This window comes from Pongo pygmaeus, chromosome 4 (assembly GCF_028885625.2).
Source record: "Pongo pygmaeus isolate AG05252 chromosome 4, NHGRI_mPonPyg2-v2.0_pri, whole genome shotgun sequence".
NCBI lineage: Eukaryota > Metazoa > Chordata > Mammalia > Primates > Hominidae > Pongo > Pongo pygmaeus.
In genome coordinates, this window is record NC_072377.2 from 169,514,942 (window position 1) to 169,541,904 (window position 26,963).

At 37.7% G+C, this 26,963-nt stretch overlaps 1 long non-coding RNA gene across 1 annotated transcript in view; it reads left to right on the forward strand.

Annotated features, from left to right (window-relative positions):
* Positions 1 to 15,710, forward strand: part of LOC129036962 (uncharacterized) — a 64,476-nt gene extending 48,766 nt beyond the window's left edge. Inside the window, exons 3-4 of the long non-coding RNA XR_008502699.1 lie at positions 14,804 to 14,990; positions 15,572 to 15,710. This is a non-coding gene — a long non-coding RNA (uncharacterized LOC129036962). The remainder of the gene's footprint in view (positions 1 to 14,803; positions 14,991 to 15,571) is intronic.
* Positions 15,711 to 26,963: the final 11,253 nt, after the last annotated feature.

The window sequence follows — 26,963 nt, forward strand, 5'->3', positions numbered from 1 at the left end:
ATATTAGGCCATTTGGCAACTATATGCTTAGGTAACTTGAGTGAGAAAATGGTAAAAAGAAATACGGTCCTTGGCTCCTAAGCCATACACAATGAGTAAAAGAGGAGGAAATTACTCCTAAGGCTATGTAAGAGAAGATAATACATGCTCTAATGTGAGAAAGAAAGTGTAATTGATGGGTGAAGGGATAGTACTTGCTTTAACAGGTGTCTTGAAGGGTGAAGAGAACTGGAATATGTGGAAAAGGATGTGTGTGTGGCAGGTAGATATATTCTCGGATGAGAGTGACAGTAGGAACAAAGGCATGGAGGCAAGGTTTTCACAGCAAATAGTGGCCAAGAACTTTCGGAGAAAAAAGTGCATGTTGAAAAATAATGAAAAAGAAAGTTGGCAAAGTAGGCCTGGGCTAACATGTATATAAGCCCTGAATAATAAGCTGAAGATTTTTAACCTGATTTTGTATCTGATGAAGAGGCACCGACTAGCAATTTTTGAGGAATGAAGAGATATTGAGAAGGAATCCTGAGTCAAAAGTTCAGGATAGGCAATATATGAAACAGAGCTTTATAGGCAGTGTATAGTAATATTTAAGTGATCAGGGTATGTGTGTCACTGAATAGTATTCAGTTATCAAGTTCATTTGAGGACTATATTTATTCCAAGTGTCTATTGAAGTGCAACAAGCTACCCTGAAATTTAGTGTTTTAAAACAAGCATTTTATTATGCTTACGGTTTATGTGAGTCAGGAGTTTGAACAGAATACACCAAGAATGGCCTCTCTCCATGATGGCTGGAACCTGAGCTGAGGAGAGTCAAATATCTGGGGACTGGAATTATTTGGAGACAGGGTCACCAACCCCTGGGCCACAGACTGGTACTGGCTGCTCTCCATCACTTTTTTACCACCTGAGCTCTGCCTCCGGTCAGATCAGTGGTGGCATTGGATTCTCACAGAAGGCGAACCCTATTGTGAACTGTGTGTGCAAGGGATCTGGGTTGCATGCTCCTTATAAGAATCTAATGCTTGATAGTCTGTCACTGTCTCCCATCACCCTCAGATGGGATCAACCAGTTGCTGGAAAACAAACTCAGGGCTCCCACTGATTCTACATTATGGTGAGTTGTGTAATTCTTTCATCATATATTACAATGTAATAATAATAGAAGTAAAGTACACAATAAATGTATGTGCTTGAATCATCCTGAAACCATCCCCCCACAACTCGGTCCATGGAAAAATTGTCTTTCACGAAACTGGTCCTTGGTGCCATATGTCTGAGACCTGGAATGGAAGGATGAGAAGGCTGGACACAGCTGAGACTCTTGGCTACCTTTATGAGGCCTCTCTATGTAACTTGGGCTTCTCTCAACACAGCTAACTTCAGGTGGTCAAACTTCTTACTTACAAGACCAGTGTTCCCGTAAACAAAACAAAGCCTGGATGGACTTTTATCACCTAGCTTTGGAAGTCACATGGTGTCACTCTCACTGTTCAATATTGATTGAAGCAGACAAGCCAATTTAGACTCAAGGGGAAGAGACAAAGACCTCACCCTCGATGGGATCAATATCATTAAATTTGTGGACACGTTTAAAAACCTTCACATGTTTCACTAAGGTCACTGAATATATACAAAGTTTTAGTAAAACATACCCTCATAAACCACATATTTTTTTCATGTGAAAGTCATGGTAATGAATGTAAAGATTTCCTTTGGACTTTAGTTCCTATTTTCTGATTAATTTTTCCCCGATATCCTTCTAGAGGTGAAGAGAAAAATATATTTGCCTGCAAAATCAAGTATCCCTATTCTTAAAGATGCATGTAATAATTTCATTTTGGAGTAATAGTGCTTTTCATAGTGGTTGAGAAACTAATAGCTAACACTCTTAAGTAATGACTTGTTCAAAATAGTGTATCAATGATTTGTATTAATTACAGATTGAAAGCTCACATCTTTAAAATGTACATACTCCTAGTGTTTTAGAAATAAGCAGAGTGACGAAGCTGAGACATGTACCCCTGCAAAAAAAAAAAAGAAATGAAATGAAAGAAAGAAATAGAAGGAGAGGAAGTTGGGACACCTATGTCCTAGATATTAAGCCAGGTGATCCTCTAGTTGTTGGATCTGAAACTGAGGTAGAGAACACCTTTCCTTTCGGCTGCTTTGGGTTTATTATTAGGGCTGGGTTTGGAGTGATAAAATTGATCTTAAAGGAAATATATTTATATGAGTGTAATGATTCTTTGTGCAAAAATGTTGATCCTAGACCAATGGCCTTCAAACTTTTCTGGATTTTAAATAAAAATTAATGGTTAAAATAAAATAGAGCAAGCAGAAGAATGCTTAATAGGATACAAACAAAAGGTGCTTTCTTCTTTCCTGTTGCCTGCTCTGACCCAAAATGTCCAAGCTTTCTCAGTAATTTGCAAGGTGTTCACAAATACCTTATCTCATTAAAATGCCCAGTCTCATTAAAAATGCCCAGTTCATATCATTATTTCATGGTGTTAGTATCTCATCCAATTTAAACCTTCTCCACACTAGGTTGGGCCCAACCGAAATCGGGGTGAGTTTGCTGTGAGAATAGGAATGAGAATGAGGACCTGGGGGAGGCAAGGAGAGGGAGGTACACAATTACCTTTTCTACCCTTTCCCCAACTCCCTCTTCCCATCTTAGTCTACTCACCGTGCTGCCTTTTGGTGCTCCAGGAATGGGCAGAAGAGCAAGGGGAAATTCAAGTGAAGAAGCTCTTGAATAAGAGAGTTGTAGCTTTTGTTAGTGCTCTCTGGGTGAACTGTAATTCTCTTTTTTTTCTTTTTCTTTTCTTTTCTTTTTTTTTTTTTTGAGACGGAGTTTCGCTCTTGTTGCCCAGGCTGGAGTGCAATGGCATGATCTCGGCTCACCACAACCTCCACCTCCTGGGTTCAAGCGATTCTCCTGCCTCCGCCTCCCAAGTAGCTGGGATTACAGGCATGTCCCACTACACTTGGCTAATGTTTCTTTTTTTTTTTTTTTTTGTATTTTTAGTAGAGACTGGGTTTCTCCATGTTGGTCAGGCTGCTCTTGAACTCCTGACATCAGGTGATCCACCTGCCTCAGCCTCCCAAAGTGCTGGGATTACAGGCATGAGCCACCACGCTGGACCTGAACTGTAATTCTACATTGTTGTTCTTCTGTCTTTTGAGCACTTTTGCAGGTTTCCTGGAGTTTCCTCCCACTAGTGCTCTGTGTATGCAGTTTGCTGATATAGGCAGTGCTCTCTTGGGCTGTCTACTTAAACTTTCCTCAGTGTCTGCTGTCCTGTCTTCTACACCTTACATGAAGCCCATGTGGGTAAAGTCTAACTCAAGTCTCCCCAACAAAAGCCAGAGGGAAGGAAAAACTCACATCTAGGCTGTCATGGTGGGAATGTGACTCATTCCTAATCCAGGACTCTGTCTTCACTCTGCTATCACAGGCCACTCTTGCCAGCTTCACCTTTATAGAATTTTTTTGACTTCAACTTCTGTGTTTCTTAAACTTTATTTATTTATTTATTTATTTATTTATTTTTTGAGTCAGAGTCTCGCTCTGTCACCCAGGCTGGAGTGCAGTGGCACGATCTGGGCTCACTGCAAGCTCTGCCTACCAGGTTCACGCCATTACCCTGCCTCAGCCTCCCAAGTAGTTGGGACTACAGGCGCCCGCCACCACGCTCGGCTAATTTTTTGTATTTTTGGTAGAGACGGGGTTTCATTGTGTTACCCAGGATGGTTTCCATCTCCTGACCTCGTGATCCGCCCACCTCGGCCTCCCAAAGTGCTGGGATTACAGGCGTGAGCCACCACGCCCGGCCCTCTTAAACTTTCTTTTTTTTTTTTTTTTTTTTAAAGAGATGCCTAGCATTCTCAGCAAACTATCGCGAGGACAAAAAACCAAACACTGCATGTTCTCACTCTTAAGTGGGAATTGAACAATGAAAACACATGGACACAGGAAGGGGAACATCACACAGCGGGGCCTGTTGTGGGGTGGGGGGAGGGGGGAGGGATAGCATTAGGAGATATACCTAATGTTAAATGACGAGTTAATGGGTGCAGCACACCAGCATGGCACATGTATACATATGTAACAAACCTGCACGTTGTGCACGTGTACCCTAAAACTTAAAGTATAATTAAAAGAAAAAAAAGAGATGCCTAGAAACCACTGAGTGTGTTTCTTTGAAATCCTTCTGGTTGATTGGAGAACACGAAGGAAGGCAGGGAAGACACCAGTCTTTCAATATTTCTATCCTTAAAGAAATCCTCTCTATAATCTCCCTAGTGGATTTCCCAACTCCCTCTCATATATTCCTCACCTGGGTAATGAGCCAATGGTTACTAGTCAGGTTTCACTATCTCTTGGCCTAGTCTAGTCTACAAACATATCTGATCTGGAACCTACTTTTTCAGCTTTTTGAGTCTAGGCCTAAAAACCCTTGAGACTGCACTTAATATTCTGATATATTTACTAACATATTCACTAATGTGTCACCTATTATAATTGTTTTAACTTATTTGCTATGAAAGCTTTCCTGAAGATTCATTGAATATATTCTATGTGTAGCAATAGCTCTTCAGCCTTACTCTGCAATCTCTCTCTCTCTCTCTTTCTGAATTCTAATCACATAACCTGCTTCATCAGTTATTATCCTTACAGTTTTATTCTCCCACTTAAAGCTCTTATTTTTCTTCCTTCACATACTAGGTTAAGAGCTTTTGTTGTTGTTAGCTTCCTTTTTTGGATACGTTGTTTCTTTAGTAGCTCCTTCAGTTGTTCTTCTTACATCCATTATTGAAATGCTATCCAGCAAATTCATATTTAAGCTAAGAAAGGTTGGAAAAAAAATCTGTATTTAATGTATTCAACAGTGTAACAAAAATGGCTTATTCTAACAGATATCTCTTCAAAATTTCAGCAATACTTTCTCTGTGTCTGACAACACTATTTACAAACAAAATAATGCATTTTAGGCCAGGCGCAGTAGCTGAAGCCTGTAATCCCAGCACTTTGGGAAGCTGAGGTGGGCGGATCACCTGAGGTCAGGAGTTCGAGACCAGCCTGGCCAACATGGCGAAACCCCATCTCCACTAAAAATATAAAAACTAGCTGGGCGTGGTGGTGGGTGCCTGTAATCCCAGCTACTTGGGAGGCTGAGGCAAGAGAATCGCTTGAACCCTGGAGACAGAGGTTGCAGTGAGCCAAGATTGCACCACTGCACTCCAGCCTGGGTGACAGAGCAAGACTCCATCTAAAAATGATAATAATAATAATAATAATAATAATAATAATAATAATGCATTTTTAGTTTGTCACCAAATCATTTGCCACACATTATCTCAGTCATTTTTACTATGAAAGAAAGAATTAATGTTCTCTCATTAGGAATTTTGTCTTTCACAAGTAAAAGACTTCAAGAAAGTATCTGAATGATTACTTTAAAAATACCTTGCTGGCTGGGCACGGTGGCTCACGCCTGTAATCCCAGCACTTTGGGAGGCTGAGGCGGGTGGATCATGAGGCCAGGAGTTCAAGACCACCCTGGCCAGCATGGTGAAATCCCATCTCTACGAAAAATATATATAAAAAAATTTAGCTGGGCATGGTGGTGCACACCTGTAGTCTTAGCTACTCGGGAGGCTAAGGCAGGAGAATTGCTTGAACCTCACAGGCAGAGATTGTAGTAAGCCAAGATCGTGCCATTGCACTCTGGCCTGAGTGACAGCACTTTAGGAGGCTGAGGTGGGCGGATCACGAGAGCAGGAGATCGAGACCATCCTGGCTAACACGGTGAAACCCCGTTTCTACTAAAAATACAAAAAATTAGCCAGGCGTAGTGGCAGGTGCCTGTAGTCCCAGCTACTTGGGAGGCTGAGGCAGGAGAATGGTGTGAACCCGGGAGGCGGAGCTTGCAGTGAGCTGAGATGGCACCACTGCACTCCAGCCTGGGTGACAGAGCAAGACTCCATCTCAAAAAAAAAAAAAAGAAAACCTTGCTAATTGTGATGGCTTTATTTTAATATTATTACTCATGTCTCAAGGCAAAATAAACACGTAAAGGAAATTTCATCTGTATTTCAAATTATCTCTTTCACCAATTCTTATTAAATCTGGTAAGATGGTTTTTAACCTAGTATTGTGGTTAATAACACTTTTATACTTAAAGAAGAACAGGCAAAGTGTCAGATTGACCATTCTCTTGTTTTCCAACTGGGCTTTCATAATTAATGTTATCTTGAGTTTAAGGATATATCTAATAATATTTTGTAAACCACATCATCAGTTTAGGGAGGTTGGTTTGTTTAAACTTTAGACGATTATTTGTATAAACCCACCTAGCATAGTTCACATAAACTTGTATGTTTCCATACACTAAAAGTGAGGGGAAAAAATGAAGGTATCGCTTGACCTGTCCGTCCTGTGAAACTCCCACATTTCCTTCAGGGTCGCTTCATAGCACATCTCGCATAATGGTCTGCCACGTGGACCCTATGAGGGACCAGAGTCATTCCATATCTTCAGTATCAGTAAAGCCTTTTTCCTTATTTTGGGATTATATTCTTTTATATTTTCTTTGTGCTCACCACACATTTGCACATTCCCTGATGTACACACATCCCACATTTAAGGGTTCTGTTCTGGACCAAACTGCATCCAGAGATGGGGAATTCACCTCCAAAGAAAAGAATTATTCTAACAAATTTGAAAGCTCTAACTGCTACTAATTCTGTCCTCATATCAATCCAAAATCTATTTACTCTTTTTTTTTTTTTTTTTTGTTTTGAGACAGAGTCTTGCTCTGTCTTGCTCTGTCGCCACGCTGGAGTGCAGTGGTGGAATCTCGGCTCACTGCAACCTCTGCCTCCCGGGTTCAAGCAATTCTCCTGCCTCAGACTCCCGAGTAGCTGGGACTACAAGCGTGAGCCACCAGGCCCAGCTAGTTTTTGTATTTGTAGTAGAGATGGGGTTTCACCATGTTGGCCAGGATGGTCTCGACCTCTTGACCTCATGATCCACCTGCCTCAGCCTCCCAAAGTGCTGGGATTACAGGCATGAGCCACCACGCCCGGCCTATTTACTCAATTATTCACCTGCTGGTCCTAGGTTAGCCAAATATGGTAGACAAGGAAGAAGAGCCCCTTAAATATTTGATTTTTCATTTTCTAATGCAGATCATTTGGGTTGCCAAATGATTTATATGGTCAACACAATTGTAAACCTCAATAAAACAGAAATTGGTTTCAACTATTTCCTAAATCATGGTCTAATTAGACAAATAGAGTTCAAATACTATGCTACTATCAAATCACAGTTTGTTGACAAAATCTGTCACATCACCAGATTTACCAGTAGAGAAATTTCATAATTCTCCAGGGTGTTTCTTTTGAACGACTCACAGATATTCTGAAACTTACATCTCTTTAGCTCTTTTGATTCAGTTGGAAAGAACTCGCTTCTTCCCTGTACAGACAGTGCTTATACTAAGCATTCCTTATTTCCATGACATGAATTGATGCTGTCTTTGAGGTAAAAGTTTGTTCTTGTTCCATTTTAAGTTAAGCTGAGATCAGGGAAGAGAATCAGTTGGAGAATTCCATTATGAACACCAGGTAAAAGGAAACACCTCAACCTATATCATCTGAAAAACTCCCCAAATTGGCCATCGTGTAAAAACAGAAACAACCCGTGAAAAGCTTGCTACTTCTGGTACAGTGATTTTAGCCTCTGAACAATACGTATGAGAATGGTGAAAAGTGCATAGTGAAAAACCCCACACATTCAGCAAATGTGATCCTGGAGTTAGCATTGTTAGTGATTTTGTCCTTATTAAGAGTTTGTTTGGGTCTGATAGACTTTTCAAAGCACAAAATATTTCTTGTTAATTTTGTCTTTTCTTTCTTAAAGATGAATTCTCAGCACACTGGATTCTTGTTGAGTGGCCTGAGAGGGAAATCCCCAGTGGGTTTTCAACAGCCATTTTAAAAACAGGGTTTGTTTGCATGTTAGCAGTAAGGCCACATAAATGTTATGATTATACATCTTTTACACCTCACATAAAATTAGAATGACCTTATAAATTTCTCCAAGACTGGTCACTTTTAAGAGTGAACGGGTGTAGTAATAACAAGAAGGTAGGAAAAGAGGCATAAACTTGAACTGTCCTGGGCAAACCTGGAGGTATGCTCTTCCCATGTAAAGTGTGTGACAGCCAGCAACACACAGCCAGTGGGTCCCAGACTTTCTACAAAGTGTTTCCTCCAACCATCTGTGCATCACAGTCCCCTGGACTGCTTGTTAAATTAACCAGGCCTCACTTCCTAGGTGGTTACATTATCTATATTTTCAAGTTTCTGTCTGATTCTGATCACATTATTCATCTCAAAACTTGTGTGGGCTACTTCCCTCTGAAATCCTTCTACACTTGTGGCATGCAGTGGACTTGTCTATATGCATATTTAGCCTATTCACCCTTTATATATATTGAAATTTAAGATGTATATTTTCACATTTTAACATCTTGAAAATCCAGATATATCTTACAGTTGATGACATCTTAAAATCAGAACATAATTTTCAGTGCCCATGGATTCAGGAACTTGGTTTGTTGTTCCTGGAGGCCTGACTGGACAATTGTAGACCATCAATGTTGATGTTTAAGTCAATCAGCAGTTTGAGTATCATATGAGGAAAGAATATGATACTTAGTTGTTATCTGATGATTTTTTATTGACACCTTCAGATACAAGTAAGAAAACAGAAGCATCAAATTTTGCATAATGGGTGTCAGCAAGTTTGAGAAAAATTTCCTGGAGGCAATACTGCTGTGTTTTTCCAAAATATCTCAGTATGTGTCAATTCAGTGGCACTGCATTTTCTGTGGAAAAAACTCAGCCATTGATGCCTCAGAATTGAAGAATGATTCCGAACAACTGGACAAAGGATGAAGAAGGTTTAAGAATATCGTAACATAATTATTTACCTTAATCTTTCCTTTTTATGTGCAAGAATGTTAGGATAAGTATCTAAGTCTAAAAGAGCTCTTTCAATTAAAAATAAATTTGAAGTGACAAAAAGTATATGCTTTTGGTTGTTTGGCAGATTTTAAAACATTTTCTAGTAGTTCATTAAAATATTCTGTTATAATTAATAATGTCTGAGACTTGATGACACATGCTGTGTAACTACTCAAAAAAAAAAGTTAAATTCTTTGGCAATTTTGCTTGCTATTCCTTTCTGTCAACATGTGCCCTAGAATGAATATATAACAAGGAACACTGATATCAGTTAATTTCAATTCCTCTGCACTGCTCATAATGGAACATCTCCCCACAAAGTATGTGAATTCAGTGTTAAATATTTTTTAAAACATGTTCCTTTAAAATGAGCAAAGTAATTATCTGAACCTCTAGCTAGAGTGTTCTATGTTAGAAAAAAATTACCTGGGTGATTCATTGAATTTTTAAGGGCAGTTTTGAGTCTGCACAATAACTAGAACAAGCCAGTGCCTGTTCAAGATGATCTCCTCAGCACAACCGTACAACCACAAGCACACAAAAGAAATAACAGCACTCCGTGTCAGATTTAGTAGGATGTTTGCGAAGTTGTTAACTACCGAAAGCATCCAGGAAGAAAAGATCTGGGCCTGCATAGGTAGGAGTTTTGAACTGTGCCCGCCTCTTCCACAACTTTTCTTTCTAGTTGTGTTTCTTTTCAGCCTGTACTGGGAAGCCCAGCTGCCAACAGACAGCAGGCTGAACGGTAGCCAGCTGCTTTATAACTGTGTTAGCCAGAAGCCCTCATGAGAAATATTTTTCCTGGAAAATAAATTATAACATGTCTAAGTGGTGCCTGACAAAGCTAAACAGGAGGCATGCTGCTGTATTGCAAATTCATCTGCAGTCTCTGGGTAGAGAGACAAATAAAAGCACTTCATCAAAATCAGTCACAGAAACCCAGGAATACCCATAGGAGACCACTAAACTCTAAATACCAATCAATTTCTCCAACTTTTTTTGTCAAACTTGCAAGTCCTTTTAAGCAGTGTCTTCTTGAACTGCCAGGCAGCAGCTGGCTGGTATGGAGGGAGATCAGAAGCAGTACAGTTTGGGGGCCTTCTATGACACAGCGGTTTATCTAGCTAAGGACACTTATTGCTGAAGGGCTTATTCGGCCTTAGAGCATCAATTAAGGTTAAAGCTAAAAGCCTGCTCTTACTTCTTTATATTCACAATGTCTTTGCTTAAAGAAGTTTACTTAAATATACCAGGAAACAATATAAATAGAAAGTGTATTAGGAAGCTACCCCTCTCTGACCACAAGCAAAAAACTGTAGCTCTGAAAGTAACTCAATACATAGCTTGTACTTAGTGTTAGATCATTTTAAAAATATTTAACTTAACACGTGATTCAAATTTAACTGAACGTGGCATCTGCACTTAGTGTTTGATATTTGATTATTTGCTCATCCCTGACAACCACAACCACAATTTCACTGGGGCAAGGTATTAATTAATGCTAATACCTTAGCTAGTCCATATTAACCTTGATATAATTACTATTTATGATGCACCTATTATTCCTTTTTTTTTTTTTTTTTTTTTTTTAAACAATGTCTCGCTTTTTCGCCCAGGCTAGAGTGCAATGGCGCAATCTCCACTCACTGCAACCTCTGCTTTGCGGGTTCAAGCAATTCTGCCTCAGCCTCCCGAGTAGCTGGGATCACAGGCATGTGCCACCAAGCCTGGCTAATTTTTGTATTTTTAGTGGAGATGGGGTTTCGTCATGTTGGCCAAGCTGGTCTCAAATTCCTGACCTCAGGCGATCCACCGCCTCGGCCTCCCAAAGTGCTGAGATTTAATATTGCAGAGATGCATGATAATCTCCACCCTTGGAGAATTCATGATTTTATTCAGGAATCTGATAGTCCTAAAGGATGGCTTTGCTCCAGGCTATACAATTGCCTAGTTGTGTAACTGTGGGAAAGTCACTTAGCTCTTATTACTAAAGTGGGTTTGGCATGAGACTTACATATAAAGAAAGTCATTATGGTGAATACACTGGAAGAGTAAAAGAATGGAAGAAGGAAAGACAAACTTGGAGCCATCAAAATATAAAAAGCATGAGTCAAGGTGAGATTAAGGATAGAGAAAAATGGGTGGATTTATTATGTTTTTTTGAGAAAGACGCAAATGTTCTTCTAATACCTCACTTGCCAGGCTAGGGAATGTCCTACTAAATTTACATTGATTCTGTGGAGCTAGTGAGGTTATCAGCTGAGGGACTGAAATATATACAGCTCTTCTGTAGCTAGGTATGTGACCTTCAAATGTCATTGAATCTCACCAGAGACTGGTATTCTTTATAATGAAATAGAGGTAGTATTCCTGTGACCCACCTCTCTCTTAAGGATATACAAATAAGGCCAGGCGCAGTGGGTCACGCCTGTAATCCCAGCACATTGGGAGGCCAAGGCGGGCAGATCCTTGAGGTCAGGACTTCAAGACCAGCCTGGCCAATATGGTGAAACCCCATCTCTATTAAAAAATACAAAAATTAGCTGGACATGGTGGTAGGTGACTGTAATCTGAGCTACTCGGGAGGCTGAGGCAGGAGACTCACTTGAACCCAGGAGGTGGAGGTTGCAGTAAGCCAAAATTGTGCCACTGCACTCCAGCCTGGGCAACAGAGTGAGATGCCATCTCAAAAAAAAAAAAAAAAAAAATGAAAAAGAAAAAAGAATATAATCGGTGTAAAAATGGTTGGAAAGAAAAATTGCTATTTTGGATGTACAAGGCAATGTTATTATTTGCTAAAAGGTTTTAGGTACTAAGGATTCAGGTAAATGGTCCACTCAGCATTTACATATTTTCCTCTAATAAATAAACCCATGCATAATTTACTTAATAGAAAATTAAAGACACTAAATTAGAAGAGCTAGAAAAATATGACTATTTTCTTAAATGCATCACATTCAAATTAGAGAAATCTAAGGCCCAATATCACAAGGTCAAAGTAATCTTACTCAAGCCTGACTTCAAATTGTCTTAATTTACAAAATAGGTTCATCCATGAGAACCTTTCCAAATGAGGCAATGCTAGAGAAATATCTAGGAAATTGGATATAGTGTTTACATGTTGATAAACTAATTTTGCCTGGATTGTAATGGATTTATTCATTTTTCTTCATAGCAAATAAAAATTAAAAATGTTTTATACTATAAAGTAATGTGGGTGATAAAGGACAAAATATATGTTCTTAACATGTAATGTGAACCACTTGGCATAGGCAACATGAAATAGACTGAGGGGTCCTTGTTATATGAGCATAATTAATTAACAACAATAAAAAATAACAAAAGTTATTTCAAGCAGTGAGAAAAGATTTTGATTCCAGTTTCATCTTGATAAATAAAGCATAAAGTCATGAAAAAGTTGCTTTTTTTTAGATATAAGTCAAAGAAGAAATTGTAGTCTGGTTTTCTGGAGAATGTCTCAATTGCAGATTTCTTAATTAAGTGGTTTATTTCTTAGAAAGTAAAAGTTTATAAACTCCATCAATTATTTAACATGTATTTTATGACTCACATAGCTGTCTCATTTTAAAAATTCATCTATTTCTGGTAAGATCAATAATATACGTACTCTAATATATCTTACTTTGAAAGAGCTCATAGTTAAAACTGACTTAAAAATAGGAAGCCCACTGAAAGTTTTATGATTAAAACAAAGTTTAAGGAAGCTATTTAAAACATGCTTCATAGATGATGGTTCCATGGGTAATCCTCAAACCCACATATTCTTTTCCTTCATGAAATTCATTTATATGAGTAGAAAAATATACTATTGTAAAAGCCCTGGAACTCTAGAAGAATTTCATGAGAATTATGGCATAGAATGGGTTTGACATAGCCAGTTGCTTTATATTAATAAAGCTCATTTGTTTCATAGATACAGGAATGTTTCCCACTACCTAAATTAAAAAAGCGTGGTTGAGATTGAGAAGGATTGAGACCGGAAAATGGAAAGTCATTAGTAACCCTGTAGCATACTCCAAATCTCTGGTGTTTGCTGTCTCTGCTTATTGTTGTTATGTCACCATAGAGTGAGTTTCTCTTTTTTGTTTTCTGTTGGGTTTGGTTTTGCTATGTTTCTTATTTTTGTTTTTCCCTAATGAGCTTGATCGCTTGTTCGGAATAGGAATTTTGCTGCTTTTAGCACCATCAGCCAACTGAATTGAACCCCAATGACCTAACTCAAAAATATCTGAAAAGAAAACTTGGTTACTCCATTGTGGGTTAAGTATCTGCTGCACGTAATTGGTTTTGGCCAGGTAGGTGAGCTTATGTAGTCCAAACCTGTAGATGTAAATGAGAAGAGGGGAAATTTCTTAAAAGCCATAATTGGGCTGGACAGGTGTCCTAGAGGTTTTCTACTGCATTGTTAATTCACCAAAGCTTATTGTCACGGGATGTCAATATTAAATTGCTGGTGGCTGAGAGTCAGGGCTATTTCCTGGTCTGTTTTAACTTCTTTGTGGTAAGTGCATTATGCATATGAAAATGTGCACTTCAAAGCATGAAAGGCAGTCTTCCCATTTGGGACCACATTTGAAATGTAGCCAATCGACAATCAACTAACGTTAGTTCTTATACATTGACTATGGTTCATATCTGGAGATAATAATCAAATACAGCATTTCAATTAGCAGAATAAGCAGGATGAATTTGACTCCTAAATAATTGCAGCAGATCTCTAAATAAGAAATTCTGTAGAGAAAGATTATGTGAGGAAGAAGGAAGAATCTTTAATTTTTGTTATAGTACATATTTCAAATATCTGCCTAAATGCTTGAGTATAAACAAATTTAATTCAGTTCTAAATATTTGTAAATCATTTCCCGAGTCCAGACTATCCATTATAGTTATAGCTAACATTTATTGAAATTACACCTGTACATGAAGTAAGGTGCTTCCTTTTTCATGTATTGTTTCATGACATTCTGAGGTAGGTTCATTATACTTGTGTTTAATCAGAACATTAAAAAGTTGCCTGTGAAAGGCCATGAAACTAGGGGATAGACAAGCAAAATACTAGCCCAATTCTATCTGAGACCAGAGTTCCTGGTGTTTTGTTTTTGTTTTAACTACTTACTGATATTAAAAATAATTAGATACAGAGTTATATCCAAACTTTTTTCTCATTAGATTCTTTCTGTTAATTATTTCTAACATAGTATTTAATTTCTAACATTTTGTCATATGTCAAAAAATTATTCATATAGCTTTTACTCATTTTTTTTGCAAATGTGTTTTTCCTATGAACCCAAATCTTATCATAACTAAAGATTATATACATCAAGATTTGCGGAATTGATGGTGAATTTAAAATTGTGAAGCTAGAGCTATAAACGCTAGTAAAATGTCTCATCTCACATACAAATGTAAAAGAAAAATATTTTTAAAATTAGAGCTGTGAAGATAGAGAAACAAACTATAAGATACTTTTACAGGGCTGGGCACAGTGGCTCATGCCTGTAATCCCAGCACTTTGGGCGGCCGAGGCAGGAGGATCTCTTGAGCCCAGGAGATGGAGATCAGCCTGGGAAACATAGCAAGACCCTGTCTCAATAAAATAAAATAAAACACTTTTACAGAATGTCTTTCATCTCCATGTATGTATGTGTAAGTGTCTTTCTCTATACCTTATAAATTATAGTTGACATGGTTAATACCTAAAGCTCAGTCACCTTATCAGTTTCTGTTTCTGGTCTTTAAGGTTTATTCCTTTCTCCACCATGCCTCACTATGTGTCACCAAACTTAATTCAGCATCAGTGCTCTCAAATACTCCAACCTACAATTAGAGAAACCACTGAATTCAGATATCCTCCACCCAAATGGTAATGAAGATTAGAGAAAGTGATGCCCATGCATAGCGGAGAAGTGGATTGCAGGTATACCAACGTATACTCAAAAAAAAATGCATAATGTATGTTAGCCTGGGCCAGTGGGGCATCAATTATAGAGCCTCCTTTGAGAATTTTGCAGCTTAGTGAGGAGTTTACATGATTATTTATTTATTTTTTAGACGGAGTCTCGCTCTGTCGCCCAGGCTGGAGTGCAGTGGTGTGATCTCGGCTCACTGCAACCTCCGCCTCCCAGGATCAAGCCATTCTCCTGCCTCAGCCTCCTGAGTAGCTGGGATTACAGGTGCACACCACCACGCCCAGCTAATTTTTGTATTTTTAGTAGAGATGGGTTTTCACCATGTTGGCCAGGCTGGTCTTGAACTGCTGACCTCAGGTAATCCACCTGCCTCGCCCTCCCAAAGTTCTGGGATTACAGGCGTGAGCCACCTTGCCCAGCCTTAAATGATTTTTGAGAAACAGATTACTGAAACACTTAAAAAGAAATGAAATTAAAGTTGATAACATTAGTTCAGAATAAGCATGTTCTTTAAGTGGTATAAACTGTTTGTTTACTTACAAAGAATGTAAAATACAAATGTTTGTTTTTGATAATTTATATGGATTCCTATTATGCAGGATCACAGTAAACTAAGATGTAAAACACCTTATTCAACAACAAGGATGCTGACTCAAAAGCAAAAGTTGAAGCACATTATGAATGAATGTCAAAAGGGAAAAATCTAAAGCTAACATAAAAGAGTGTGACTACATCAAATTGGATAAGGAATAGTATTTTATAGCCAATTAATGAATATTTGAAGGACATCAACCTCATCTCTTTGAAGCACATATGAACATAGTTGAGCCAGAGGGTGATGTGATGTATATGTTTAATCCAAAGGCATTTTTGTTAAAAATTTTCAACAGTTTTAATCACATGTATTTAGTGATTCATATAATTGCTAAATTATAATCTAACCAAATAACCAGAAGTAACTTTTATATCATTTATTACATAATCACAATTGGCCAGATTATTCCAAACTCACAAGTTTATGAATGATGACTATAAAAGAATTTGAACTGGTCAATTATAAAGAACAATGCACCCCTTAATTAATATTTATTTTAATAAAATTCATCACTCCAGAAAGTTTGCCTTAAGCAATAATGTTTTCAAAACATCTTTTATGACATTTCACTTCCTGAATAAGCTTATATTTTAAACTTTTGAATAAGTGATTGAAAAAGATTTAGGACAATATGATGCAATATAATTTTTAGCTCCATGGTAATAATTTTCAAATTGGAGATAGAGGTGATAAGCTTATTTAATAATGACTTGAATATGTGTATTCTTCTACATGTCTGTAAAGATGATTCATGAACAACTTAGGGAGCAATCATTTCAACCTTCAATTAAAAGATAAAGAGTAAAACAACATTTCTTTTGCTGTGAATTTAATATGAATATTTTAACCAATTTGCAGACTCATCAGATCTAACACTAATGTAAGATAGCTGTAATATTTTTCTTTTATGAATATTATTGGCTGAAGGTTAGGAGAGACACCCTTCTTCTTGCCAAGTACTACATTAATTAATGAAAATTTTTATTAGGTGTTTGAGTGAATAAAAAAGTCAGACTCTCAAGAGATAGACATCCATCAGTATTTTTAACAAAGTTTTTAAATATTATAGATATTAATGAAAACCAGTCACCATATATCCATTTTTTCCCCATCTGTGTTAATGAAAATGTTTTGAAAGTTCAAATGCTACTGATTTGGGTTTACCACCACCTGCCATTTTCTTATTAGATGTGGCATTCACAACAAAATTTCCGTGCTAATCAAACTCTGTGGGTGTAGGGAGAACCCCTGAAACTATCGCTACAGAATAAAAGATGAAATGCTCCTGATTATTGTAAATACAAAATTGCATGCAGGATTGTGTAAAGACAATGCCAGGTTGGACTGCCAGAATGAGCCAACAGTGTGTGATGTGCTTCCCCCTGCAGAGAGCCTATGAATGGATGTGCAGTCAGGGAGGTTTCACATCACCAAGATTCCTATCCCAGAAAAGCAGATGTTCATAGCTCTGGGAATGGAATGCGACTCTTGTGAAGAGCCTATAAACGGACGCATGAGGGGCGCCTGTCCATATGGATAAGATAGGGCTATAAACGCCCTCATCTTGCCACGGCTCTTCTAGGCCTCTTTATGGTTAAGGCATACTCCCTTCTGAGAATTTCTGGTCTAACCAGTTGTCTAGCTTCACATCCTGTTTCTACGGATTGTTTGTAACCGGCTTTTGCTGTAACCGTTACTGCTGATTAATATCTGCTATGGGAAGACTGTGTTTTTGTTTTAAGGCTCTGTTAGAAATTACTGATGCACATACTATATTGTAAATTCTTATCTCTGTATACTGTACTTCTGCATACAGATGTTATGTTAAAGAATTACTTCATCCCCATGTGACCATCTTACTTCATAATCAAATGACCCTAAATACCTCACTAACCTATCCCTGCCCTCACTAAACTTAATAATAAATGCTGGCATATCCAGTGCACTGGCGGCACTGCAGGACCAGAAGGCAGTGACCCCTCTGGATCCAGCTTTCACTATGTTGTGTGTGTCTATTATTTCTCAACCTGCCGATCTGCCTGGGAACAAAGAAAGAGCCCCGTTGCATTGCAGGCTGCTGGCCAGATCCTGCAATATGTGGGCATGATCTGGATATTAGATACACAGAACAAAATGACCTGACACACTCTTTATGCCCAAGATAGTTAACAAAATGCTGTCTATCTCGCATATTTCCTCTCTTCTTAGGGGCATTGAGAGGTGGTCTCTTCATGTATATTATTTTTTTCTTTGGGTTAAAGATCAGATTACTTTTTTTTTCCTTTATTTTAAGTTCAGGGGTACACATGCAGGATGTGAAGGTTTGTTACATAAGTAAATGTGTTTCATGGGGGTTTGCTGTACCAATTATTTTATCACCCAGGCATTACCCTAGTATCCATTATTTATTTTTTGTGATCCTCTCCCTCCTCCCAACCTCCATCTTCCAATAGGCCCCAGCATGTGTTGTTCCCCTCCATGTGTTCATGTGTTCTCATCATTTAGCTTGCATTTATAAGTGACAACATGTGGTATCTTGTTTTCTGTTCCTGCACTGCTTTGCTAAGAATAATGGCCTCCAGCTCCATCCATGTTTCTGCAAAGGACACAATCTCATTCTTTTTATGGCTGCAGAGTATTCCATGGTGTATTTGTACCACATTTTCTTTATCCAGTCTATCCTTGAGGGGCATTTGGGTTGGTTCCAAGTCTTTCCTATTGTGAATAGTGCTGCGATGAATATACATGTTGTGCACGCGTCTTTATAACAGAACGATTTATATTCCTTTGGGTATATACCCAGTAATGGGATTGCTGGGTTTAATGATATTTCTAACTTTAGGTTTTTGAGGAATCACCACACTATCTTACACAATGGATGAACCAATTTACATTCCCACCAACAGTGTAAAAGCATTCCTTTTTCTCCACAACCTCACCAGCATTTTTAGTAATAGCCTTTCTGACTTGTGTGAGATAGTATCTCATTGTAGTTTTGATTTGCATTTATCTAATGTTCAGTGATGTTGACCATTTTTTCATATGCTTGTTGGCTGCATGTATGTCTTCTTTTGAGAAGTTTCTGTTCATGTACTTTGCCCACTTTTTAATGGGGTGTTTTTCTAATTTGTTTAAGCTCCTTGTAGATGCTGGATATTAAACCTTTGTCTGATGCATAGTTTGCAAAAATTTTCTCCCATTCTGTACATTGTCTGTTCTTTCTGTTGATAGTTTCTTTGGCTGTGTAGAAGCTCTTTAGTGTAGTTAGATCCCATTTGTCAATTTTTGCTTTTGTTGCAATTGCTTTTGGTGTCTTTGTCATGAAAGCATTAGCCATGTCTATGTCCTGAATGGTAGTCCCTAGGTAGTCTTCCAGGGTTTTTATAGTTTTGGGTTTTACACTAAAGTCTTTACTCCATCTTGAGTTAAAGTGTAAATAAGGGGTCCAGTTACAATTCTCTGCATATTGCTAGCCAGTTATCCTAGCACCATTTGTTGAATAGGGAATCCTTTTCCCATTGCTTGTTTTTGTCAGGCTTGCCAAAAATCAGAGAGTTGTTAAGTGAACAGTTTTATTCTGGGTTCTTTATCTGTTCCATTGCTCTAAGTGTCTGCTCTGCACCAATACCATGCTGTTTTGGTTACTGTAGCCCTGTAGCATAGTTAGAAGTTGGATAGTGTGATGCCTCCAATTTTGTTCTTTTTGCTTAGAATTGGCTTGGCTATTTGGGCTCTTCTTTGGTTCAATATGAATTTTAAAATAGTTTTCTCTATTTTCAAATAAATATATTACAAGAAACATTAATGCAAAATTTCTCATGATTTAATGTGAGATATAAAGACTGCATAATATATTATGCTTTAATTTCTGCCTCCTGTTGTGAAATAAATATTAAAATAACCTCTCAGAAATAAGAGGGTCAAAGTCTTAGAGTACTATGCTCTTCTAGAGATAATTTATTTATTTTATCCTTTTCAAATAAAGCAAAGAATTTGATACGGTAGGCCAAGAAATTTCCAAGGTTCATGAGGCAGCATCTTTCTTTCACATATATTTAGCAGATGATCAAAAATATAACACCAAAATAATTGAAGAGCACTAGAAGAGTAACTAGTTTGGAGATACTAATACAATCGTGTGTTGATTAACAATGGTGATATATTCTTTTTTTTTATTATACTTTAAGTTCTAGGGTACATGTGCACAATGTGCAGGTTTGTTACATATGTATACATGTGCCATATTGGTGTGCTGCACCCATTAACTCGTCATTTATATTAGGTATATCCTCTAATGCTATCCCTCCCCACTCCCCCCCCACCCCATGACAGGCTCCAGTGTGAGATGTTCCCCATCCTGTGTGCAAGTGTTCTCATTGTTCAGTTCCCACCTTTGAGTGAGAACATGTGGTGTTTGGTTTTCTGTCCTTGTGATAGTTTGCTCAGAATGATGGTTTCCAGCTTCATCCGTGTCCCTACAAAGGGCATGAACTCATCCTTTTTTATGGCTGCATAGTATTCCATGGTGTGTATGTGCCACATTTTCTTAATCCAGTCTATCATTGATGGACATTTGGGTTGGTTCCAAGTCTTTGCTATTGTGAATGGTACCGAAATAAACATACGTGTGCATGCATCTTTATAGCAGCATGATTTATAATCCTTTGGTTGAACAATGGTTGAACTTGTTTACAGTCCCACCAACAGTGTAAAAGATTTTGTATTTCTCCACATCGTCTCCAGCACCTGTTGTTTCCTGACTTTTTAATGATCGCCATTCTAACTGGTGTGAGATGGTATCTCATTGTGGTTTTGGTTTGCATTTCTCTGATGGCCAGTGATGATGAGCATTTTTTCATGTGTCTGTTGGCTGCATAAATGTCTTCTTTTGAGAAGTATCTGTTCATATCCTTCACCCACTTTTTGATGGGGTTGTTTGATTTTTTCTTGTAAATTTGTTTAAGTTCTTTGTAGATTCTGGATATTAGCCCTTCATCAGATCAGTAGATTGCAAAAATTTTCTCCCATTCTGTAGGTTGCCTGTTCACTCTGATGGTAGTTTCTTTTGCTGTGCAGAAGCTCTTTAGTTTAATTAGATCGCATTTGTCAATTTTGACTTTTGTTGCCATTGCTTTTGGTGTTTTAGTCATGAAGTCCTTGCCCATGCCTATGTCCTGAATGGTATTGCCTAGGTTTTCTTCTAGGGTTTTTATGGTTTTAGGTCTAACATTTAAGTCTTTAATCCATCTTGAATTAGTTTTTGTATAAGGTGTAAGGAAGGGATCCAGTTTCAGCTTTCTACATATGGCTAGCCAGTTTTCCCAGCACCATTTATTAAATAGGGAATCCTTTCCCCATTGCTTGTTTTTCTCAGGTTTGTCAAGGATCAGATGGTTGTAGATGTGTCGTATTATTTCTGAGGGCTCTATTCTGTTCCATTTGTCTATATCTCTGTTTTGGTACCAGTACCATGCTGTTTTGGTTACTGTAGCCTTGTAATATAGTTTGAAGTCAGGTAGCGTGATGCCTCCAGCTTTGTTCTTTTGGCTTAGGATTGTCTTGGTAATGCGGGCTCTTTTTTGGTTCCATATGAACTTTAAAGTAGTTTTTTCCAATTCTGTGAAGAAAGTCATTGGTAGCTTGAAGGGGATGGCATTGAATCTATAAATTACCTTGGGCAGTACGGCCATTTTCACGATATTGATTCTTCCTACCCATGAGCATGGAATGTTCTTCCATTTGTTTGTATCCTCTTTTATTTCCTTGAGCAGTGGTTTGTAGTTCTCCTTGAAGAGGTCCTTCACATCCCTTGTAAGTTGGATTCCTAAGTATTTTACTCTCTTTGAAGCAATTTTGAATGGGAGTTCACTCATGATTTGGCTCTCTGTTTGTCTGTTATTGGTGTATAGGAATGCTTGTGATTTTTGCCCATTGATTTTGTGTCCTGAGACTTTGCTGAAGTTGCTTATCAGGTTAAGGTGATTTTGGGCTGAGATGATGGGGTTTTCTAAATATACAATCATGTCATCTGCAAACAGGGACAATTTGACTTCCTCTTTTCCTAATTGAATACCCTTTATCTTTCTCCTGCCTGATTGCCCTGACCAGAATTTCCAACACTATGTTGAATAGGAGTGGTGAGAGAGGGCATCCCTATCTTGTGCCAGTTTTCAAAGGGAATGCTTCCAGTTTTTGCCCATTCAGTATGATATTGGCTGTGGGTTTGTCATAGATAGCTCTTATTATTTTGAGATACGTCCCATCAATACCTAGTTTATTGAGAGTTTTTAGCATGAAGGGCTGTTGAATTTTGTCAAAGGCCTTTTCTGCATCTATTGAGATAATCATGTGGTTTTTGTCTTTGGTTCTATTTATATGATGGATTACGTTTGTTGATTTGCATATGTTGAACCACCCTTGCATCCCAGTGATGAAGCCAACTTGATCGTGGTGGATAAGCTTTTTGATGTGCTGCTGGATTCGGTTTGCCAGTATTTTATTGAGGATTTTTGCATCAATGTTCATCAGGGATATTGGTCTAAAATTCTCTTTTTTTGTTTTGTCTCTGCCAGGCTTTGGTATCAGGATGATGCTAGCCTCATAAAATGAGTTAGGGAGGATTCCCTCCTTTTCCATTCATTGGAACAGTTTCAGAAAGAATGGTACCAGCTCCTCTTTGTACCTCTTGTAGAATTCGGCTGTGAATCTGTCTGGTCCTGGACTTTTTTTGGTTGCTAGGCTATTAATTATTGCCTCAATTTCAGAACCTGTTGTTGGTCTATTCAGGGATTCGACTTCTTCCTGGTTTAGTCCTGGGAGGGTGTATGTGTCCAGGAATTTATCCATTTCTTCTAGATTTTCTACTTTATCTGCGTAGAGGTGTTTATAGTATTCTTTGATGGTAGTTTGTATTTCTGTGGGATCGGTGATGATATCCCCTTTATCATTTTTTATTGCATCTATTTGATTCTTCTCTCTTTTCTTCTTTATTAGTCTTGCTAGTGGTCTATCAGTTTTGTTGGCCTTTTCAAAAAACCAGCTCCTGGATTCATTGATTTTTTTGAAGGGTTTTACATTCTAAGAAATGCACCGTTAGGCAATTCCGCCATTGTGCAAACGTCATAGAACGTACTTACAGAAACCAAGATGGCATAGCCTACTACACATGTAGGTTATATGGTGTAGCCTATTGCTCCTTGACTATAAGCCTGTATAGCATGTTAGTGTACCAATACTGTAAGCAATTATAACACAATGGTGAGTACTTGTGTATCTAAACATATCTAAATATGGAAAAAGTACAGCAAAACTACAGCATAAAAGAGTTTTAAAATGGTACCACCTATATGTATGTGTATAATTAGTTACCATGAATTGAGCTTGCAGGTCAGAGAGTTGCTCTGGGTGAATGAATCAGTGAGTGAGTGGTAAGTGAATGTGAAGGCCTAGGACATCAGTGTACACTACCGTAGATGTTACAAACACTGTAGAGTTAGGCTACATTAAATTATTAAAAAACTATTTTCTTTCTTTAATAGTAAATTAAGCTTAGCTGACTGTAACCTTTATATTCTATAAACTTACTAATTTATTAAAAAACCTTTTAACTCCTTTGTAGGAACACTTAGCTTAAAACACAAACACATTTTAGAGCTGTACAAGAATTATATCCTTATTCTTTCAGCTTTTTTCTATTTATAACTTTTTCCTTTTTAAAACATTTTTGTGCAAAAATGAGATGCAAACACATACGTTAGTTTAACCCACGCAGAGTCAGGATCGTACATAACACTGTGTTCCACCTCCACATCTTGTCCCACTGGAAGGTCTTCAGGGGCAATAACATGCATGGAGCTGTCATCTCCTATAACAGTGACTTCTTCTGGAATACTGCCTGAAGGACCTGCCTGAGGCTGTTTTTCAGTTAACTTTTTTATAAGTAGAAGGAATACATGGGAAAAATAATGATAAAAAGTATAATATAGTAAATACATAAATTAGTAACATAGTCATCTATTGTCTAGTATTATGTTCTATACATAATCGTGTAATCTATACTTTCATATGACTAGCAGCACAGTAGGTTTGTTTACACCAGCATCATCATAAACACATGAGTAATGCATGGTGTTTATGATGCTTATGATGTTAAGATGGCTACCACGTCATGAGGCAATGGGAATTTCTCAGCTCCATTATAATCGTAGGTGGCCATCGTCATGTGTGAGGTCCATCATTGACCGAAGTGTTGTTTTAAGGTGCATTTCTGTACTCACAACATGATTACTTCTACTTTTCTCAGGACACCAAACCTCAGAGGAAGGAATTTCTATCTAGATTTGTTTGCCTCCTATCTAAAGAGGGTTATCTGCCTCTAAACAGACTATTCTTGAGTTTAACTAAAAAACACAACGGCAAGGTTTTTTTTTTACAGGTAAAAGTACAGGAAATGTAACAAAAGTAGTTTATGATATATGATATGTAGAGTGGGTGAGTTTTCCAAATACATGTTCGACAAGCGTTTAGAACAACCAGCCACATATTAGGATGTATAGATAATCCCCTGAGAAATATCTTTACTAAGAAGAACAGTCAAAAGTTTGACAGATATCTAATTATAGATGTCATATATGTCCCTGTCAGTTGTAAAAAGTAAGAATGTTTATTGCAAACACAGTATCTGATAAAATGTTTGAAAAATGTTTGAAAGACTAACAGCTGACAAACAAAGCGATGTGCAAGTAAGATCTGCTGCTGAAAGGGTAGTAAAAGAAGTGCTATATTGGAACACCATAAGCGAGAGAGTTGGGAGAATGAGGAAGTATAAAGAATCTGCAATCGCAAGGTACCTATTAGGCCTGATTCTGCCATTTTCTAGGATTGGGACTTTGCCACAGTCATTAACCTCTCTGAGCTTATTTCTCTTTTGTAAACAAACAAATAAATGACAGAAAATAGTCATATTATACTCAGGGACTGAATTACTTAAGAACATGTTTTTTCAAACCTTTTGGAATTCAAGGTTGAACCTGGATCAATTCTCTAGACATTCCTGTTTACCAGCTTCAGCACCATTGTCACGACTTGATTCATCATATGTAAATGGTTAAACCCTCAAATGTCTTTGGAAAATATTGTCTACCAAAGCCCAAGTTAAAAATAGCAAATACAAATAAACTTTATCAACATGAAAATATAAACAGTAGCAAAAATCACAATGTTAACGCTTATTGTAAATGTTTATTGGGGGCTTAATATTTATCAGGTTTTTTAAAAATAAGTTTTACTGTGTGTACTTAAGGTACACAACATGATGTTATGGAATATATACAGATAGTAAAATGATTACTATGCTGAAGCAGATTAACATACCCATCATCTCAAATAGTTATCTATTTTGTTGTTGTTTTGTGGACAGCACAGCTAAAATCTACCCATTTAGTGTGAATCCCAAATACAGTACAATTGTGTTACTTATAGTCCTCAAATTGTGCATTTGATCTCTAGACTTGTTCATTTTATGTATCTGCTTTTTAGGATTCATATGCATCATCTCATTAGGTCCTCACAACAGCTCTGTGACTTAAAGGACTGTTGTCTCTATTGTCTAAACCTATACAGAAAGTGACAAAGGCAAGATTTGGATCCAAAAAGCCTGACTCTGGAGTTTGGAATGTTAGCCATGATACCAGTGACCTTTCATACAGCCATACTCTGGTCTTGAAAGCTTTTACCATGTTGGATAACTTGTTTTTCTTAATAGAAGCACCTGTTACATGGAAAGGCCTCACGTGTTTCTGGTACTGATCACTATTTTTCTCCTCTTATGCCTCTCTCATTATGTGCCCATCAGAATAAAATCTTATTTAGGTGCAATCATATATTTTTCATTTTTAGAATGCCCAGAATACTTTTCATAGTGAATCTTGAACAATATACTTAACAAATACTAATAACATGAGATACAGTGTTCACCTCTATTCCAAGGGACAGAGTACTTACGTGTATCAAAACAGAATTTTCCTGTATTTGCTTTATACAAAGTCTACTTGCCTTCAGTGAATGACCACCTGAAAAACTAAATTAGAACAAGCTTATTACATTACAAAATCATTTTTGAATATGTAAAAGCAAGCAGTTCTCAGGGCCATTTTATATAATACCCCTTGTACTATTTAACATTTCTAAAACAATCAACATGCTGAGAATATTTCTATGCTCAGTTTGTCTGAGAACGAATGGTCTTTCAGAATATTAGAGAACACTTGAAGATGTGCTCTGCAAAGCAAATGCAAGCTTTGAATTTTCAATCTGTCCTTTCAACCTCTGATCATGTCACGGATAACAATATACTTTAGCACTTCAGTTATTGTCCTAGATAAGTAATAACTGTCATTTGAATCATTAAAACATGTTAAGTCATTACGTTTCATTATAGGAGTTCTTTTTCTTTCTTTCTTTCTTTTTTTTTTCTCTTTGAGACGGAGTCTCACTCTGTCACCCAGGCTGGAGTGCAATGGCACGGTCTCAGCTCCCTGCAACCTTCACCTCCCAGGTACAAGCGATTCTCCTGCCTCAGCCTCCTGAGTAGCTGGAACTACAGGCATGTGCCAGCACACCCGACTAAATTTTGTATTTTTAGTAGAGGTGGGGTTTCACTATGTTGGCCAGGCTGGTCTCAAACTTCTGACCTCGAGATCTGCCCACCTCGGCCTCCCAAAGTGCTGGGATTACAGGCGTGAGCCACTGCGCCCAGCCCATTATAGGAGTTCTTGCTAGAGAGTTACATTAGTTATCAGACTTTTTGCATCAGACATAATAGAAGATTAATTCTCAACCACTCTGTCTTTAAGTTTGCATGATTCCTTATCTACAATGACAAACAAATGCCATTTTCAGTGGGTAATTTCTCATTTTGGAAGAGATTAAAAGGATGAAAAAATAGCAATAAAAACTTTTGTGTGGAGAGTTCCATAGCATGCAAATGGATATGGTGAACACTACTTTTTAATAAATGAAGCACCATCGTGATGGTTTGGAGGAATGCTAGCCGTACTTAACATATCCATCCATCTCAGTGTTCTTACATTTATTCTGTTTAGAAGATGGCTAAATCTCAGTGGAGAAAGCTTTAATTTCCTTTCAAATGTCATTGGCTTGGAATGCTTTGATCATGCTGAGATACGTCCAACCCCTGTCATGGCAATTCTCTGATGATTTCAGGCTGATTTGCTTTGTATATCAAAGGCATGGAGAGACCATTCTACAACACATGATTTTGGCTCCACATTTTGAAGTCTCTTGAATACTCATGAGCTATATTGTTATAAGAAGTGGACTACTGTTACATACTTAGAAAATATGCTAACTAGTTGTATCCCAGACATTATCTTGCT